The 15,116-nt window shown below is 38.4% G+C and overlaps 1 pseudogene; it reads left to right on the forward strand.

Moving 5' to 3' along the window:
* The window catches only part of LOC103746854, a 55,147-nt pseudogene extending 40,344 nt beyond the window's left edge, over positions 1-14,803 (forward strand).
* The last annotated feature ends 313 nt before the right edge of the window (positions 14,804-15,116 follow it).

The raw sequence follows: 15,116 nt of genomic DNA on the forward strand, positions 1-15,116 counted from the left end.
AGGGAGGAAGGGAGGGAGGGAGGCAGGCAGAGAGAGGGCAGAATTCCTTACAGGAACCAGTTAGAGCACCAGTGGATAACATGTGCTAACATGAAGAGCTATGGACAATTAATGGCTTCTGAAAAGGGTGAATCAGTTTTCCCCAGGCATGAGCTGCCTGATAGGTTATCCATTTCTAAATGGTCAGCTCTAGGAGATGTACATACTAACACCATTAAATGGATTAAGTAGGTTGTATTTGTGTGTGTGTGTGTGTGTGTGTGTGTGTATGTGTGTGTACCACTAATAAAGATATTATTAGTCAGGATACTGAGAGCAGAGAGAACACAGAAGGAACTGAAGTGGGGAAAGGGCAGGATAGAAATAATATAAATAGTACTCATGTATGAAATTCTCAAAAATCTAAATAAAATAAAACCACTGATTTTTTTCCTTTCAGTATTTATTTTTTTATTGACTTTAAAAAATTATTGAGAATTTCATACATGCATATAATGTGTTTTGGTCAAATCCATGCCCACTCCCTCCCCTCCAACTACTCCCATATCTCCCCATCACTTTTTTTCTGACAACTTCGTGTACTTTTTCTAGGTTTTTTTTTTTTTTTGGTGGGGGTCATTTTGCTACTGTAACATTCCCCCTCTGAAGAGATAATCCTAAACTCTTTTAGGGGTTAGATAAGAGCTCTCAAATACCTTTGACATTTTGGCCTTTAGAACAGGGTATGTTGCTAATAAGCCCAATGACATTTTGACTTTTGCCAAGAAACTGGCTACTTTTCTTTGGGGTCTTTTTACCCTAACTGCCCAGCAAATTTCTACATCCTATTCTAATCACACCATCCTATGAAGAGGTTATTCAAATTGCAGATAGGGAATTTGGATGCAGAGCTCTCTGGTTCTTCCATGCTGAACAGAGATGCAGGGTGAGGGAATTGGGTTACCCCTGCAGTGGGTCTATCTAAAAGACTCCGTAATTGCATAACTCTTATCTCTAGGAGGAAAAGAAAGTCCTTGACTGTTGCCTAGGAGATGTGAAGGAGAAGGAAAGGCAAGAGTAGTTACCATTACAAGTTCTAGACAGGGCAACAGAAAAAAATCAGAACAGGGAAAATTTCAAATGTTCTTATCAGAGTCCATTGGAATTTCTTGACGAGAGCTTCCAAAAGCATCTCTCTATTGCGTTCTGCCTCATTTTTCTTTTGTCTGCCAAGGTTGGAATTGAGAGTGATGCACTCAGGATTTGTTTTCAGGCACTTTGATAGCTGTTGGAGTGGTTAGAATCAGTGTCAGTTTGCTCTCAAATGCTTCTAGATAGGGGGGAGTAAACAAATTTAGCCAAAATTTTAGAATAATAGTGGGGCGTCTCCCTTAGCTACAGGTGGGCACTACAGTATTGCAGACCAAGATTTAAAGTCTTACATATGAGCAGCATTTTCTGCTTAGAAATGAAATTATCAATGAGAAATAATTTTCTAAACATTTTATATGGACTTCAGCCTAATATCTGGGAAGTGTAATCCCTTGAACTCTTAAAGAAATATACTGATCACTTTAATATTTGGTTATACTTTCCTTTTGAGTGTTGAAGACCTTACAGTTGCCCAAATAAACCAATTTATTTTTACTCTTAAGGTTGTTTGAGGATCTATTCTTAAGGGGTCATATGGGCTTGGGAAGAGGCTCTGGCTCCTTTCTTTTACCAGTTCCATCTATGTGAAGGTAAGTCAAAGGCCTATGCAACCACAGAAAGCTTCACTTGGAAGCATGGAGGAAATGTTCCTTCTGTGTTGACCCTCCTCTTTATAGACTGGACACTGGTTCAAGTCCATCTGGTGGAGTGTCCATAGCCTCCTTAAACAAGAGGACTGTTACAGGACATTTTGAGAGATGATCCATATTCTTCTGGAACTTAGTAGACCTTGGAGGGCAAGGAACAAAAACTGTCCTCTAAGTCGCTCTGACCAGATTAGTACAGGCCTCAAAGTATGGCTGTTAAACATCCCAGAAGGTTAGTTCTACTAGTCTGGTACTTTTAATTACCATGTGCTATATAGATAACACTTTAACAAAAACAAAAGGTTCTCTGATAAACCTTGACTAGGAATATATTTTGTTCCTTAAACTAGTTGACTAAACTATGACCTTAGAAATTTTAAGATTATGTGTATATTATTTTTGTCTCTTCCTTTATATATCATAACAAACCTACAGAGACTTTTATCACTTGCTTAGGCTTCCTCTTTTTTTTTTGTCTATTTTGGAAAATAGCTCCATTCCCACATCCTTTAAACATCTTTTACATTCTCATTTTCTTTTTGAATAATTATGAGACATAATAACATTAACAAATAAATTTTCCATCTGTTGTGAGAATTCTTTGCTTGGGGATACTGAGCAATACTTATCCCATTTTAAGGTTCTTGTGTCAAACCAATGTTTTATTAAAGTTTTCCTGGGGAACCAGTGAATTTTCTGAGCTTACTTACAGAGATGACTGAAGGGTTGCTGAGGTGTATGATTCACCAAAGGTATGCACACTGGAAAGCCTTTACCCCACATGGATCAATCCTTCTCTTCCTAGCCTTCCCCAGACCATATAATTTAGTCTTCCTCAAAACCAGGAGACCATGTATGATTAGAGCCACATCACATACAGTTGGCTGGGAAGAGTGGCTAGATACTCCAGTGAGGGTCTACTGACCCTGCTTGCCCCTCCTTTAATGAAGGATTGCAACCGTCAATAAGCTCAACTGTGATGATGTTTAGCAAGCAGGCACAGCTGACATCACAGTGATGGTAGTTATTTCATGCAGAAGACATTACTGTGCAGAATCATCTTATTTTAAAAAAAAAACATGGAATTTAAAAATATTTGGTGCTAGGATCCACATCTGAGGGAAAACATACATCTTTTGTTTTTCTGAATCTGTGTATCTTCACTTAGTATAACAGCTTCTAGAGCCATCAATTTACCTGCAAATTTCATTATTTCATCTTTCTTTACTGCTGAATAGGATTCCATTGTGAAATATACCACATTTTTGTTAACTACTTGTAAATTGAGGGGCACTTAGGATGCCTCCATCTCTTAGCTATTGTGAAAATAACAGCAAGAAACATGATTGTGCAAGTGTCTCTATAGTAGGATGAGTCCTTTGGGCATATGCCAAGGAGTGGTATAACCGTGTCATATGGTAGGTTCATTTTTAGTTTTCTAAGAGTTCTCCACACTGTTTTCCATAAGGGTTGCACGAGTTTGCAATCCCACCAGCAGTGAATGAACTTTCCCCTTTCTCCACATCCTCACCAGCATTTGGTATCATTTGTTCTCATGATCCTAGCCAGTCTGATTGGAGTAAGGTAAAATCTTAGGGTGGTTTTAATTTTGTATTTTCCTAATTACTAATGATGTTGAACACTTAAGATGTTTCTTGGCCATCTTTATTTCTTCCTTCGAGAACTCTCTGTTTAGATCTTTAGCTAATCTTTAGGTCATTTGGTTTCTCGAGGCTTTGTTTTTTGTGTTGGATGTTAAACCTCTGTCAGATGTGTCACTGGTAAAGATTTTTTTTCCAACTCTGGGTTTTCTCTTCACAATTTTCACTGATTCTTTTGCTGTACAAAAGCTTTTTAGTTTAATGAGGTCTCACTTGTTCATTGCTGACCTTAATTCTTGAGCAACTTTTGTCTGATTTAGAAAAGCCTTTCTTAAACCTGTGTCTTGTAGGTTACTGCCAATATTTTCCTCTAAAAGTTTCAGGGTTTCCAGGTTCACATTGAGGACTTTGATCAATTTGGAGTTTATTTTTGTACAAGGCAAAAGATAAGGATTTAGTTTCATTCTTCTACAGGTGGAGATCCTTTTTTGCTCACCCCATTTGTTGAAGATGCTATTTTTCCTCCATTGTGTGTTCTTGGCACCTTTGTCAAATACCAGGTGGCTGAAATTGCGTGTATTTGGGTTTGGGTCTTCAATGATGTTCTATTGATCTATGTGTCTATTTTTGTGACAGTGCCACACTGTTTTTATGACTATAGCTGTGGAGCATACTTTGAGATCTGGTATAGTAATTCCCCCGGTGTTGCTCTTTGTGCTCAGAGTTGCTTTGGCTATCCATAGGGTCTTTTGTGATTCCTTACAAATTTATTTATTTTTTTCGAATTTTGTGAAGTATGTCATGGGGATTTTGTTTGGGATTGCACTGAATCTATATATTGCCTTTGGTAGGATGGTTAGTTTCACAGTATTAACTCTTCCAATCCATGAGCATGGGAGATCCTCCCATCTCCTGACTCAGTCTCTTTCTTTATCAATTTAAAGATTTCATTGTAGAGATCTTTGGTGTCTTTGGTCAGGTTTATTCCAAGATTATTATTATTTTTGCAGCTATTGTAAATGGGAGCATGTCTTTGTGCTCTTTCTCCAAATGCTTGTTATACTATACTGAAAGCATTGATCAGTTCTAGGAGTTTTCTGCTGTAACTTTTCAGATAGCTTAGGTATAGTATCGTACCATCTGCAAAAAGGGATATTTTGTCCTCTTCTTTTTCCAATTGGTACTCCTTTAATTTCCTAAATACTTGTATCTATGTTCATTAAGGATATGGGTCTATAGTTTTCTTCTTTGGTTGTGTCTTTACCTGGTTTAGGTATTAGAGTGATGCTGGCTTCATAGAAGGAATTCAAGAGTTCTCCCTCTATTTCTATAGTTTAGAACAATTTAAGTAGTATTGGTTGGCGTTCTTCTTTAAATGTCTGGTAGAATTCTGCTGTAAATCCATCTGGGCCTGGGCATTTTTTAGTTGGGAAGCTTTGTACTATTATTTTGAATTCCTTATATGTTACGGGGCTGTTTAAACTGTTGATCCCTCCTTGGTTTAACTATGGTGGTTCCCATGATTTTAGATGTCCATCTATTTATTTTAGATTTTCAAATTTAGTAGAGTATATGTTTTTAAAATATTTCCTTATAAAGTTCTGGATTTTGGGGGGTCTTTTGTGATGTTTCCCCTTTCATCTCTGATTTTGTTGATTTGGATTTGATTTTTCTTTCTTTTCATTAACTGGGCTAAGGGTTTGTCATCTTGTTTAGCTTTTCAAAGAACCAGCTCTTAGAATCATTGATTCTTTGTATTGTTTTCTTTGTTTCTATTTCATTAATTTCTGCTCTGATTTTTATTATTTCTTCTCTTCTGCTGGGCTTGGGCTTCATTTGTTCTTGCCTTTCCAGTGTCTTGAGTTGCAGTGTAAGGTTATTTATTTTGGCTCTTTCTAATTTTTTAATGTAGGCACTTAGAGCTATAAACTTCCCTCAGAGGATTACTTTTTAAAGTGTCCCAGAAGTTTTGTTGTGTTGTATTTTCCCTTTCATTGATTTCCAGGAATTCTATTATTATTTCTTAATTTCTCCTTTGACCCACTCACTGTTTAGAAGGGTGTTGTTTAATCACCATGATTCTGTGTAGTGATTAGGGCTTCTTCCAGGAAAACCACTGAATTTTTTAAACAAACATTTTCAAATTTAGGAAACAAAGGAAAAACAAAAAAACAAAAAAATTTGTAGTGCTTAAATCATGTTTAGACTGCATTATATACATTATATATCAAGCTATCAGTTAATACTCACACTATCCTACATCATATTAGGCAGCTATACCAAAACTTCCATAGGTTTTAAAGGTATGTGAACACAGTAACCACAGCATATAGAGATTTATTTTTTCATATGTGAACATCTTCAGCTTCAACATTGACTCTGCCTTCTTGCCTGTTTTTTTTTTCCTGTGCTTTTTTCTTAGCCTCTCCTTCCCTGCTGTGTTTACTCTGTGAGTTTCCAGTAGCATCAGAGGGCACTAGATAAAGATAACTTTTTATAGTGTAGTAATTAGTGTAACAGGTAGAGAGATCAGTGAATACATGGCTCAGTGCTAAAATTCTTGCAGCTGTTTCTGACTGAATCATTGCCAGGAACTGGAAGGCATGTCTTACTGTTTCACAGAGCTACAAGATAATCAGCTCTCACTTTCTGCACTTTCAAGTCCAATGTGCTCATGAGGAAGATAATAAAATAACTCACATGTCTCTAGTCTGTTGAATCTGAGACAACGTTCTGAAACTTGGTGACTTTTTTAATCTTAATTTTGAAACTTTTTAGACATACAATTGTGATACATAGTAAGCAGAAGTATTCTTTGAATTATAATTACTAAATTTTGGACATTTGTAGATAATTAATATTCTTATTTACAGTTATTTTTAGTCAGGAATTGTCTCAGCTGATTTTCACCATGAGATTATCTAGGGATGTTGACCAAAGTAAGGATTCCTGGGACTGGAGAGATGGCTTAGCAGTTAAGAACACTGGGGGTTCTTGCAGAAGACCCAGTTCAAATCCAAGCACCCACGTGGCAACTAACGACTCTCCGTAACTCCAGTTCCAGGGAATCCGACAGCCTCTTCTGTCTTCTGTGGGCATAACACGGCACAGGTGCACATACCGACATGCAGGCAATACATGCATACACATAAAATTAAAATAATAAATACATTTTTTTTAAAGTATGGATTTCCCCGGACTTATCCCACCACTAATTCATCAGGATCTACAATGGAAGGTCTGATAGCCATAATTTTAGAAAATTTCAAAGCAATTATTTTATGCAGGACCATATGTAAAGCATTGATGTAGTCTTGACCAAAACTCTCTTGCTCTTTCTTAATTTTTGCAACTAATTGATCATGATTAGTGCCTTTTAAGTAATATTTTCTTCAGTTCCTCCCATTTCTTCTTCCACTTTCATATAACTTTTACTTTAAGAACTATACTTTCTTCCAAGTTTTAATGCAGGCAAATGTAACAAAACATCATTAGCCGGATGGCTGTGATAACAAATAGTTATTATTGTACAGTTCTGGAAGCTCAAAATTCAAGAACTAGGGACCATGAAACCTAGAGTGTACTGAGGTTCTTATTCTTATTTTGTCTTCATATGGTGAGAAATGGAGACATAGGTGAGGGAGGAAAAGAGAGAGCAGAAAGGAGGGAGGAATGGAGAGAGTGAAGAAAGGGGAGAGTAAAAGAGGAAGAGAGGAGAGATCCTTGCCAAGAGAGTTCTTTCCCATTTCCTATTTCATCTTACTGAAGGATTAACCCTCTTGCGATGGCTTTTGCCCAAGAAGTTGTTACCTCCCATCCTAACTCCAGATGCTATAGCATTGGGTATTAAGGCCTCAGAGTATGAAATTCAGAGATCATACACATTCAGCCAGCAGCACATAGAGTTTTTTGTTCTCTTGGTATATACTATATAGTTAACCTTGTGAAACTGATTTGATCCACACATTGCACAGTATGAAATTAGTTAATTTTGACTTTTGCACATTGTCATTTGCTTCTGTTCTCAACAATGTGCATGTTTTCCCTTCATATATGTTTGAGTTTTGGTTTGCAAAAAAGATAAATTAATAAATTTAATATTAAATAAGGTTAAATAGAAAAAGAATTTGTTGAAAGGACATATAACTGTTTACAGAATCACCAGAAAAACTAGGGAATGAAATTTATGGAACTGTTAGGGAAAAAAAAAAGGGCACTGTTAAACTTAATAAACATCATACCTGTAAAGTAAATCATTTAAATGCTCCCAATGGTTCCTTTGTATATACTCCAAATATCACTAATCTAATCTCTATGCTGCCACCACTATTGAACATATTTTCACAAATGGCCATTTATTTTAAAGCTATTTTCTGAATAATAAAAGTTGCATCCTAGCAAGTGACTGGAGATCAAGTGCTTATGCACAAGTTTCCAGAAAATGAAAATTAAAACCATGTGAACCTCACCTCCACCCTAGTATAGGGAAAAATTCAGAAAAATATATATTTGAAGACCTCAAAATAGATAATTGGTTTACATGCTAAGGATTAAGCACCAAAATTAATTTTTGCAGTCTATAGTTTGGCTGCTTTGAATCCACATGAACAAATTTTTTTTCTTTTATAAAGTTTAAAATAAAAAATCCTTCCAATGGAAATATAGTAATTATTTGCCTTTCAATGCAAAATTTATGATTATATGACCATATGACCCAAAGAGAGGCAAGCAGTAACATAAGGCCCACAGTTATTCCAGTATCTATTTCTCTTCCAGTTATTATCTGCTGCTAGCTATATATAAGCCACTGTACAAACTGTATCACATGGTGAGTGATAATGCATACATTTCATTGCTTGAAGAGACAAAAACCTATAGGAAAACACAACTGTATTTATATACATACATACTCAGCAGAAGAGCACATAATTTTTAAAAAAAAAAACAATTTAGAGTTCCAGGACAGCTGGGGCTACAAGGAGACGCTGTCTCAAAAAAGACCAAAAAAAATTATTTCTATAGCTGTTGTAAATATGTGAATCATAATTTAAAATCATAACATTTTTCCTATCTTAACTGCCGTGTTCCCTTTAATTTCACTCTAAGATTCAACCATTTAAGTTCTAAAACTTCTTTGGTAATTGAAAGCTTCATCATTTAAATATTTAAACACACAGTTATGTACATATATACTTGTAGTCTTCTTACTTTTACATTGGTCATTAGACACATAAGATTAATAAGGTGTTTCTAGTACTTTCAAACTGTCTTCTGTTTCTAAACTTTGGAAATCAATAAACCTTAATGGAAATTTTTAACCTTGCCCAAATACTATAAGAAGACACCAAAGGCAGGTTGCTACCTGACATGACTCAATGAATCATTGGCTGATTCATCATCTTTCTTTTTTAATGTACATTTTATTGAATTTTTGTGAATTTCATACACTATATCATAATCAAATTCAAACCCTCTCCCCCATCCTTGCCCACATAACCACCCAACACACACTGGATTTTGTGCATGTTGTCATATTTCTTTCTGAATAATTACATTTTTTTCATTGAACAGGATGACAGTCAGTCATGCAAGAGTATGCAAATGTTTTTATTTTTTTTTTTGAAGGGATACTTATGAGTACTCATGTATATTACAACCTCCTACTGCTACTTATTGCCTGGTACAAACACCAGTGCACAATGTAGTTTGTACTTTGAATGCTGCTGTTTACAACTGACACCTGGGTAAGGAAACTGGTAATCCCCACGTGGCCCAGTTTTCCCTAGTTTGTGCACAATGAATTCCTCAGCCAGAAGCAATGCTCCATAAAACACTGAAGGACTTTGTTATCAATAAGTGCACAGATATAGGTGCTGGCAGCAGTATGAAAACAGAGAATGCATTTTCAACCTGAATGAGTATCTGTGTTATGACAAACTGCTCCTTTCTCCAAGGTTAAAGGATTATATAAAATTGACCTATTTCAAAGACATCCTGAGGATATAATAAATATAATATAATAGCATAAGGGGTCCAAGACTGCTTATTTCCACTAGCAAGTTGGGCATTTGTTGACATCAGTAACAAAATAGCTTTAGCTGTGGGAACTTCATACCATTGATTTTTTTTACACAGACTTTTATTCACATAATAACCTCTTTATGAGGTCTCTGAATATGGAATAGTGTCAGATGAAGCATCATAATCTCAAATAATCTTGTTCAAATGAATATTAAAAACTTATCTGCTACTTGTCCAAATGGATATTAAAAGTCTATCTGCTGCAACTGGCTTTGTAATAAGCATTCACATATAATCCAATGCTTATAGCCTGGGACATTAAACAAGAGCTTTAAGAAGAAATATTGTCCCTAATGGCTCAAGCTTATATCTTTCTTTTCCTTGACCACATAACAAAATTAATTGCTCTTATTACAGATTATGACATATCTTTCTATCACATCTTTTTTGAAACAAAGTAACCCTCAAGTTATATCACTCTAAGGAACATTGCTAGAAAGACATATTTTTCCCTATGACCTTTTTTCCCATGAAGAGCTTATACTGTTACCAAAGTATACTGTTTATTATTTTGATGATATATAAGCTAAGTCAATGAGTATAATTTATTTCCCATCTCCTCCCTCATACAATCAAAGGAAATTCTTTAAGAAGTATGGTGGTTTGAATGCAAATGTTCCCCATAGGCTCCAAGTATTTGGACATTTTGTCCCCAGATAATGGAGCTGTTTTGGGAGGTTTTAGAAGGTGTGGCTAACCTGGAGGAAGCACCTCACTGGGGATGGGCTTAGAGAGTTCTTACGCCTTGCCAGATCTCTAGTCGTTCTCTTGCTTCCTGTGCCTGTGTCATGATGTGAGAGCTTAGCTTCTGCTGCTCCTGCTCCAACCACCTCTAGCCACCTCTAGCCAGCATGCCTCCCTGCCACAACAGACTGTAATTTCCGTGGAACTGTAAACTCAAATAAACTCTTCCTTCTATAAATTGCTTGAGTCGGTGTTTCTATCACAGCAACAGAAAAGTGACTAATATAAGAAAACAAGTTGAGGAAGGGCAGCTACCTGATAGCAATAGTCAAAATGAACATGTGATTGATTTGATTTACAGCTTGAAGTATGACAGATACTTGGGTGATATTGGGTTTCTTGTCAAACACCTGAGGTTCACTAGCTTTCATAAAGAGAAAGTGGGAACTTCTTCCTGTGACTTGCATGTAAAGTTGGCTGTTTTTAAGACCACAAATGAAACAACTTGACTCAAAACCACTTTCGTTGTAGCAACAAAAGTTATAACCATTCTCTTTTTCAGCAATGGAAAGTATCATACATCAAAGGAACTTCCCTATAATGGATTTTATGACATACAGTTGCCAATCTCTTGAAAATGTGTTACGGCATCATTTACATATCTTTGCAGTTCAATCAGATATTAGAATGATTCAAGAATGATATTAACATGGAAAATTCTTATGTTGGTGTGCTTTCTTTTGAACAGGAAAAGAACTATAGAACTCTAAAGGCTAAGAAACATTATCAAGTTCACAAAGTGATTACTGTGCTGAGAGATCTTGAAGGCTAATTGCTGTCACTATGAAACTAAAGGAAACTGATTGTGATAGTCTTTGTTGATTAGAACTGAGTCAAGCTTGTGTCCTTAAATGGCTGTAAGTCCATGCACTGGAGCATATTCAACCTATCTAGCATCATTCCCTTAATGAATGTAATTGATTTTTATATACTATTTTCAAAGTGGAAGGAGTTCCATGTTCTTGTACTTTCCCATAAGAACAGGAATTAATGTGGTGATTTGGTTATCATGACAATTGCTGAAGATTTATTTTATCTTCTTATTTCTAAATCAAATTGAAAAGTTCAGAATAAAAAATGTTTCTTTTTAAAAATTTTGTGTGTCTTCTTTGTTAAAAAATTATGAGGGGGGAGATAAATAATGCCTAGCCATTATTTATTTTTTGACTAATTATATTAGTCCAAAAATTTACTGAAAAATTACATGTACACTATCCCTACATGATGTGTATAGCTGAAGGCTACATGACAAGAAACAGTACCAGACAGGAGAAACCTTTCTTTGAGTTGCTGGCAAGGAGACTTCCAAAATTACACAGATGGCCTTGATGGCCTCCCAGAACTTGAAGGTAAGACCCTATAGTTGAAGACAAGCATACTTTGGACACAGGATTTGGAGCAATGGAGCAGGAACTGACCTGGACGCCACTTCCCAAGAAGACTAGCTCTCATAGCTTGGAGGGCACTATACAAGCTGGTAAGGGAGAACATCAATCAATGGTCCAACCCCAGCTTCAAAGCCTGAAATCACATCGATGACTAGCACAGCAAAGGATATTGGTGCAGCAGTGGTACTTTTATCTTGGGGGTAATCAACAGCTACCTAATTGGATTTAAAGCCCACTCAATAGGAGAAAACTCACGTCTGGTATTGTATACCTAGCCATAGACAGATCTTAGAGAAAATGCCAAGGCTGTCATATCCCTAGACAAATGTGATTTCCTACTATATGCAAAATATGGAGCCTTAAATTTACAGAGTATGGGTCCTTGGACAGGTCTCCTATATTACCCACCCCCCCCCCAGGACTCAGAGACCACTATGGAAGAGGGAGTGGAAAAATTGTAATAACCAGAGAGGAAGGGAATGACCATATGGAAATAAAGTCCTACAGGCTCCTGGGACTTTTCTCATATGCACCTACAGCAATGGTGTCAGCATGCACAAAACCATGCAGACTCAAGCAGACCAAATCCCAGCACAGAATTGCAGAAATGGACGGAAGGCTCTGATCTTAGTCAAAAAATTATTGACAACTGATTACTGCTGGGTGAGAAAGAGCTGATCTTCTTAAAGGGAGGGACTGTAGGGAGGTTAACTAGACCTCAGTGAATGAACTTTCACTGAAGAATAACTGGGGACACTAACTTGACATGATAGGCCTTAACAAAAATGACAAAATGTATGAATTCCACTTCTGGGGCTATGGGAAGTGCTCAATGGGGAATGGGTTATAAAGATGACTAAGATGTTCTGTATGAAATACATAAAAATTCAATAATTTTTTTTCAAAAAAGAATGTTTATGCATATATTCACATATATTAAGCATATATATGTGTTGTTTCCCTTTTGAATGTGTAATTGAGATTAAGTATCAAGTGATTAAGTGTTGTAAATCAATATTATCATATTTAGGTTATGAGATACTAAAGTACTAAGCATTCCTACAAAACCTTAACACCTACTCTAAGATATATAATATGTTTATGATTATACCTAGAAAGTTATATCATGTTAAGTGAAATTATGAGCTTGTCATTTTCATTGGAAAATTAAACATGACATAAGGAGGTGCAATTGGGTGTCAAGTTGACAAGGGGTGAACTTGTGAAGTTTAATCCTGGGTGTCAAATTGACTGGATCTGGGATTGACTGAAATGAGAATTTTTTTTTTTTTTGGTCTTTTCTGAGACAGGATCTCCCTGCCTGCAGCTCACTATGTAGACCAGGCTAGCCTTGAACTCACAGAAATTTGCCTATCTCTGCCTCCCTAGTGCTAGGATTAAAGGCAGTCCACCCGGTCCAGTGAGAGAGTTCTTGGTTGAATCATTTGAAGCAGAATGATCCACCTCTAAATATGATCGTCACCTCTGGTGGTAGCCTAGAAGAAAGGCCATGGCAGAAGGGAGCTCTTGCTTTTTGCTTCTTACCTTTTCTCAGTGGTGAGTTTATCTTGATATTGTGAACAGCTTCTTTGGATTCCAAGAAAGACTGAAGAGTAACAGATTTCCCTGAATCTATCTGGCCTTCAGCACTAGATTGGAACTATTGAAACATCCAGCCTCTTGGTCTGAGCAACTATGGATTCTCAGCCTCTCCAGGGTGGTGCAGCCATTGTTGGACTACTGGGACTCTATCCTTACCTGCTGCAGAAAGTTCTGGACAGTAGTCTCCTGTGTCAGGTGCAGCAGGAGGAACGGTTGATAGCCTTTGAGACCCCTGAGGAGAAGCAAGCTCATTACTCGCTAAGAAGGAAGCCAAGGAGCATAAAAAAACATGAGAAGCTGAGCTGGGGAGAGGAGTACATGGGCTCTAGCAACACTGAACACCCATTCGGGGACAACAGCCTGCTGGAGACCATCTGGAACAAGGTGTTGGGAAGGGATCAGCCACCTCATGAGAAGGGGTTGAAGGAGCTCAACAAGTGGATCCAGGAAGACAAGTGCCTGGAGTTGCAGAAGGTGAAGCAACTCCAGCTGGAGTAGGAGCAGGGGAAGGCACTTCAGCAGAGCTGGAGCTGCAGCAGCAGAAGGACGCAGAGCAGACCTAGGAGAAGTAGGAGGACACCCTACTCCTACGGCCAAGTATACCCAAGAAGAGCATGCCAAACTCATCAACCAAGTTCATCAGTACATCAACACTGAGTCTGACAACCTGGCCTATAACCTATACCTCTCTCAATGGCCTCAAGGTGGCTGACATGGATCTCCTGGAGGACATTCAGGGGTACATGGAGCTGGAGCAGGCCTAGAAGGTGGACTTCTGGCAGGACACAGAGACCATCAATGAGGATGAGATCAACAAACTGCAAAAGCTCAAGGCCTCAGGCCAAGGCCCAGGAGAGCACAGGCAAGGGGTCAACTCAGTCAGCTCCAACGTACAGTAGGTGTTCAAGGGCAAGGCGTTCAACCAGCTGCTAATCATCTTCAAGGGCATCCATGCCAAAGCTGGCTGGCCACCAGCAGCCCCACCCTGAGGAGCCAGCACCCAGACTTGGGCCATCTGCCATCCCTGCAAAGCCCAAGGGGGACCAGGCCAGGGAAGAGGCAGATGCCGAGGTGGTGCTGATGGAGGAGGACCTGATCCAACAGAGCCTGGAGGACAATGATGCTGGACACTACAGCCGTTGGCTGCTCAAGGAGCAAGAGCTACCACTGGACTCTCATGTGCTGGAGTCACTGGAGGACCTGCAGGACCTGCAGCAACTGCAGCTGGCATACCAGCAGCTATAGGTCATGGACAAATTGAACCAGAGCGCTGAGGACATCTTCTTCTGGCATGCATTCAAGGGCATAAGGCAGGACTAGGCTCAGTTCAGTGTGGAGATGCCCCTGGGGGACAGCGCCTACCTGTGGGCTGACAATCACCTCCTGCAAAAGTTGAATTTCTTTAACCTGAATGGAACAAGTACATCCAGACACATTATGATTTTGACAAACCACCCAAGCCCAAGACTGTACAGGACTACAAGTTAAACACCTGCTACCTGATGTCATTCACAGGCATGCCAAGCCAGAGTACTTCCTGAAGGCCTGTGTCAACAATGGAGTCTTCCAGCTCTGGTTCCACATGAAGAGCTACCGCTACCACAGTTGACCTTCCGGTTATCTGAGACTTTGCAGGTTGTCCTCAACTTGATGTGAGTTTTCCTTCACTTTTGAGTTACCCTCAATCTGTTGGTTATCTGTGCCAGGAACTGACTCGTACACCAGAGCATCATCACCACCTGCCAGGGCCCTGTCTCAGGGTGGCTGCCAACAACTGACCACCCCCGGCCCTCCTGAGGACAGTGACTTTGTCCTACCCCATTTCTCAGGTGGCAAAGGTCCAGGGCTGCCTGGTGGGTTGGTGATGTTACCATCAGAGCCCCACCCACAGAAGCCCAGTGCCCTTCACTGCCCTCCTAGTC

This window comes from Nannospalax galili, unplaced genomic scaffold (assembly GCF_000622305.1).
Source record: "Nannospalax galili isolate Female #2095 unplaced genomic scaffold, S.galili_v1.0 scaffold140, whole genome shotgun sequence".
Lineage (NCBI taxonomy): Eukaryota > Metazoa > Chordata > Mammalia > Rodentia > Spalacidae > Nannospalax > Nannospalax galili.